The following is a 6282-nucleotide window of genomic DNA, read 5'->3' as shown; positions in this document are numbered from 1 at the left end:
ATATGATCAAGGCTGATCATCTTAAATCAGTGCCCCGTTCCTGCCTTCTCCCCCCCTTATCCCTTGATTCCGTTAGTCCGAAGAGCAAAGTCCAGAACCTGTGGCCACAGTTTGAGAATAAGGGGTAGGCCATTCAGAACGGAGATGAGGAGATGCTTTTTCAGTCAGAGAGTTGTGAATCTGTGGAATTCTCTGCCTCAGAAGGCAGTGGAGGCCAATTCTCTGAATGCTCTCAAGAGAGAGTTAGATAGAGCTCTTAAGGATAGCGGAGTCAGGGGGTATGGGGAGAAGGCAGGAACGGGGTACTGATTGAGAATGATCAGCCATGATCGCATTGAATGGCGGTGCTGGCTCGAAGGGCCGAATGACCTATTCCTGCACCTATTGTCTATTGTCTATTGTCTAGCGCTCTCTTGCAAACATCCAGTTTATTGCCCTCCACTGCCTACTGTGGCAGAGAATTCCACAGATTTACAACTCTCTGGGTGAAAAAGTGTTTCCTCATCTCAGTCCTAAATGACTTCCCCCTTATTCTTAAACTGTGACCCCCTGGTTCTGGATTCCCCCAACATCGGGAACATTTTTCCTGCATCTAGGCTGTCCAATCCTTCTTTCTATAAGATCCCCTCTCGTCCTTCTAAATTTCAATAGACAATAGGTGCAGGGGGAGGCCATTCGGCCCTTCGAGCCAGCACCGCCATTCAATGTGATCACGGCTGATCATTCTCAATCAGTACCCCCGTTCCTGCCTTCTCCCCATACCCCCTGACTCCGCTATCCTTAAGAGCTCTATCTAGCTCTCTCTTGAATGCATTCAGAGAATTGGCCTCCACTGCCTTCTGAGGCAGAGAATTCCACAGATTCACAACTCTGACTGAAAAAGTTTTTCCTCATCTCAGTTCTAAATGGCCTACCCCTTATTCTTAAACTGTGGCCCCTTGTTCTGGACTCCCCCAACATTGGGAACATGTTTCCTGCCTCTAACGTGTCCAACTTAAGGATAGCAGAGTTAGGGGGTATGGGGAGAAGGCAGGAACGGGGGTACTGATTGAGAGTGATCAGCCATGATCGCATTGAATGGCGGTGCTGGCTCGAAGGGCTGAATGGCCTCCTCCTGCACCTATTGTCTATTGTCTAACCCCTTAATAATCTTATACGTTTCGATAAGATCTCCTCTCAACCTTCTAAATTCCAGTGTATACAAGCCTACAGTGAACATTAGCGCATTAAGCCAATGTTGGACTCAGTCGAGGGTACACTCCGTTTCTATGCATCCTGTACGGACCTGTTGGTTCCCAAAACGTGGAACAAGATTATAATTCCTGTCCTCGCTCGCTCGGAGTCTGGCCTTCTACTGAATCATTCCTGAACCTTTTGGCAGCCTCTCAAACGTGCGAAAGCAAACAGGACAAAGGTTCTTAATAAAACTCAAACAATACGATAAATCAATACATAAATCAATCAATCAACAGGAACAAGAGTAGACTCGGTGGGGCAGCGGTAGAGTTGCTGCCTTACAGCGCCAGAGTCCCGGGTTCGATCCCGACTACGGGCGCCGTCTGTACGGAGTTTGTACGTTCTCCCCGTGACCTGCGTGGGTTTTCTCCGAGATCTTCGGTTTCCTCCCACACTCCAAAGACGTACAGGTTTGTAGGTCAATTGGCTTGGTACAAATGTAGAATTGTCCCCTAGTGTGTGTGGGATAGTGTTAGTGTGCGGGGATCGCTGGGCGGTGCGGACTCGATGGGCCGAAGGGCCTGATTCTGTGCTGTATCTCTAAACTGAACTCCTCCCTCCCAAAGCATCTTCCCAGTAGCAGCACCTTCTCTTCGCAACGTCTCGGAGTCAACTTGAAATGAGTTGAGATTCCCACACTCATGCCCTGGCAACTACCACCAACTTGTCGGGATGAGTGAAGGCATTCCTGCCCAGGAGGTAGACAGTGGAGGGCTCCAAAACCGTTCCAAAACATCCCAGACAAACATCAACATGATCAGTCTGAAGAAAATCTCGACCCGAAACGCCATCCGTTCTGTCTCTCCAGAGATGCTGCCCGTCCCGCTGAGTTACTCCGGCATTTTGTGGTCTGTCTTCAACCTAGTTAAAGACTTGTCCCACCCCGGACGGTCATTTCTTCTTCTCTCTGCTTCCGATTGGCAGAAGGTGCAGAGAGCTGGAGAATGGGATGGGAGAGGGGGATGGAGAGGGGGATGGAGAGGGGGATGGAGAGGGGGGAAATGGACCAGCCACCATCGGGATGGCAGAGCAGATTCACTGGGTGGAACGATGCAGAAAGTACAGAGGCTTGAAAGGGCGCAGCACCAGACTCAGGGTTGATGGGGACCTGGTGGGTTGGATGGGGACCTGGTGGGTTGATGGAGACCTGGTGGGTTGGATGGGGACCTGGTGGGTTGATGGGGACCTGGTGGGGTGGATGGGGACCTGGTGGGGCTGGTGGGGACCTGGTGGGTTGGATGGGGACCTGGTGCGTTGATGGAGACCTGGTGGGTTGGATAGGGACCTGGTGGGTTGGATGGGGACCTGGTGGGTTGGATGGGGACCTGGTGGGTTGGATGGGGACCTGGTGGGTTGATGGAGATCTGGTGGGTTGGATGGGAACCTGGTGGGTTGGATGGGGCCTGGTGGGTTGATGGAGACCTGGTGGGTTGGATGGGGACCTGGAGGGTTGATGGGGACCTGGTGGGTTGGATGGGGACCTGGTGGGTTGATGGGGACCTGGTGGGTTGGATGGGGACCTGGTGGGTTGATGGAGACCTGGTGGGTTGGATGGGAACCTGGTGGGTTGGATGGGGACCTGGTGGGTTGGATGGGGACCTGGTGGGTTGGATGGGGACCTGGTGGGGTGGATGGGGACCTGGCGGGTTGGATGGGGACCTGGTGGGGCTGGTGGGGACCTGGTGGGTTGGATGGGGACCTGGTGGGTTGGATGGGGACCTGGTGGGTTGGATGGGGACCTGGTGGGGTGGATGGGGACCTGGCGGGTTGGATGGGGACCTGGTGGGGCTGGTGGGGACCTGGTGGGTTGGATGGGGACCTGGTGGGTTGATGGAGACCTGGTGGGTTGGATGGGGACCTGGTGGGTTGATGGGGACCTGGTGGGTTGGATGGGGACCTGGTGGGTTGATGGGGACCTGGTGGGTTGGATGGGGACCTGGTGGGTTGATGGAGACCTGGTGGGTTGGATGGGGACCTGGTGGGGCTGGTGGGGACCTGGTGGGTTGGATGGGGACCTGGTGGGTTGGATGGAGACCTGGTGGGTTGGATGGGGACCTGGTGGGTTGGATGGAGACCTGGTGGGTTGGATGGGGACCTGGTGGGTTGGATGGGGACCTGGTGGGTTGGATGGGGACCTGGTGGGACTGCTGGGTTGGATGGAGACCTGGTGGGTTGATGGGGACCTGGTGGGTTGGATGGGGACCTGGTGGGTTGGATGGAGACCTGGTGGGTTGGATGGGGACCTGGTGGGGTGGGACGCGGTGAGGTTGGGGGAGTGGGTGTGATGGGCCGAATGGCCTACTCCTGCACCTATTTTCCATGTTTTGATCACTCATGAACATCTATATACTAAAACTCTCGTTTGTTTGTTTGTTTGTTCCTGAACTACAGCCAAAGCGATGCACGATAGCGCAACAATTGTAGGCCCACCTTACTCACCGTCGTCCCTTTGGTGCTAATGGAAGAGTTTCATTGAAATCAGTGTTATATTTTTTAAGTTATTCACAATTTAAAGTTTAAATCTATCTCCTCGGGGGGAAGGGAGGAGGGGGAGGGGAGGAGGAGGAGGGGGAGGAGGAAGGAGGGGAGGAGGGAGGAGGAGGGGAGGAGGAGGAGGGAGGAGGAGGAGGAGGAAGGAGGAGGGGGGAGGAAGGAGGAGGGGAGGAGGAGGAGAGAAGGAGGAGGAGGAGGAGGGCAAGGAGGAGGAGGGGGGAGGAAGGAGGAGGGGGGAGGGAGGAGGAGGGGGGGAGGGAGGAGGAGGGGGGAGGAGGAGGGGAGGAGGGAGGGGGAAGGGGGGGAGGAGGGGGAGGAGGAGGGAGGAGGGAGGAGGGAGGGGGAAGGGGGGGAGGAGGGGGTGCTGCACCAATGCAGGAGAGGTTTGGGCCCAACGGGTCCACTAGGTCCAGCATGAAACTAAACCCTGTGACAGGCTGCCAAACCTGCTCCCACTCGACTAGGCTGCATCAGTGTGTCTGTCGTTGGTGGTGTTTCACTTGCTGGTATCTTCAGCAAAGGACAGTAGTCTAAACAAGGTGGAAGATAGGGGAAAGTTGATGCAGGTGGAAGGTCGTCGGAGTGAGCAAGATGTGATAACAATGAAGTGCAGGTGCTGATTTATACCAACGATCGATACATTTGTGTGTCCATCAATGTCCACCTCATTGGTGACCCTCCCTCGGACTATCCTTGATCGGACTTTGCCGGCTTTACCTTGGCGCTAAACGTCCTTCCCTGATCATGTATCTGAACACTGCGGGCAGCTCGACTGTAATCACGCACAGTCTTTCCGCTGACCGGAGGTAGCGCGCCACAAAAGCCTTTCGCTGTACCTCGCTCGATGCACGTGGCAATAAACTGAAACTGAACCGAGGGCGTTTTGGTTGCTGTATCCGGCTGTAGATATATGATATGATATGATATTCTGTAAATAGTTTTACAGTTGCACAATTGTTCCATGTGGCAAATCTCAAGAAATTAATCAGGCAAAGCTAGACATGACAACTGCAGCAGCAGTAGCATTCGAGCTCTGGCCCAGACAAAGCGGAGAGGAAATCCCCTGTTCAAAAGAAACATAACCCATTAAAGCCTCTGATTCGGACATCTATACAAATCGATCTCGCTCCCATTGTGTGAGTGGTAAGGCAACACAGCTAAAGTGGAAACATTCGTGATCATATCATCCACAGCCTGGCTCCAACAAGTCTCCACAACATCACGAGATACAGAATAACAAATCACACATCAGAGAGGCTGGGAAATTAGGGGTAGGAACAACAACATGGTGGCCGCAGCGGCAGAGTTGCTGCCTCACAGCGCCGGAGACCGGGTTCCATCCCGACTACGGGCGCCGTCTGTACGGAGTTTGTACGCTCTCCCCGTGACCCGCGTGGGTTTTCTCCCAGATCTCCGGTTTCCTCCCACACTCCAATGACGCGCAGGTTTGAAGGTTAATTGGTTTGGCGTACATGTAAATTGTCCCTTAGTGTGCGTCGGGTGGTGTTAATGTGCGGGGATCGCTGGTCGGTGCTGACACTACCTCGGGGGTAGTACTCCAGCAGGTGAAGGAGATAATTAGTGAAAACAAGGCACAAAGTGCTGGAGTAACTCAGCTGGTCAGGCAGCATCTCTCCCTGGAGAACATGCACGGTCCCCAACCCCGAAAGACCACCTATCCATGCGCTCCAGAGATGCTGCTTGACCCGCTGAGTTACTCCGGCACTTTGTGTCTTTTTTTTAATTTGTAAACCAGCATCTGCAGTTCCTTGGATGGACACAAAGTGCTAGACAATAGACAATAGGTTCAGGAGGAGGCCATTCGGCCCTTCGAGCCAGCACCGCCATTCAATGTGATCATGGCTGATCATTCTCAATCAGTACCCCGTTCCTGCCTTCTCCCCATACCCCCTGACTCCGCTATCCTTAAGAGCTCTATCTAGCTCTCTCTTGAATGCACTCAGAGAATTGGCCTCCACTGCCTTCTGAGGCAGAGACGCTGGAGTAACTCAGCGGGTCAGGCAACATCTCTGGAGAACGTGGATAGGTGACATTTCACATAGTGCTGGAGTAACTCAGCGGGTCAGGCAGCATCTCTGGAGAACGTGGATAGGTGACGTTTTGGGTTGGGACCCTTGCTCTCCAGGGATGCCGCTTGACCCGCGATGTTACTCCAGCACTTTGTGTCTTTTTTTCCTGCTGTAAAACCAGCATCTGCAGTTCCTTAAACAAGACTCAAAATGCTGGAGTAACTCAGCGGGTCAGGCACCATCTCTGGAGAACGTGGATAGACATAAGAAAATAACTGCAGATGCTGGTACAAATCGATTTATTCACAAAATGCTGGAGTAACTCAGCAGGTCAGGCAGCATCTCGGGGGAGAAGGAATGGGTGACGTTTCGGGTCGAGACCCTTCTTCAGACTGATCAGTCTGAAGAAACGTCACCCATTCCTTCTCTCCCGAGATGCTGCCTGACCTGCTGAGTTACTCCAGCATTTTGTGAATAAATCGAACGTGGATAGATGATGATTAGGATCTGGACCCGCTGAGTT

The sequence above is a fragment of the Rhinoraja longicauda genome, chromosome 24, assembly GCF_053455715.1.
Source record: "Rhinoraja longicauda isolate Sanriku21f chromosome 24, sRhiLon1.1, whole genome shotgun sequence".
NCBI classification, from domain to species: Eukaryota; Metazoa; Chordata; class Chondrichthyes; order Rajiformes; family Arhynchobatidae; genus Rhinoraja; species Rhinoraja longicauda.
This window is presented reverse-complemented; position numbering follows the sequence as displayed.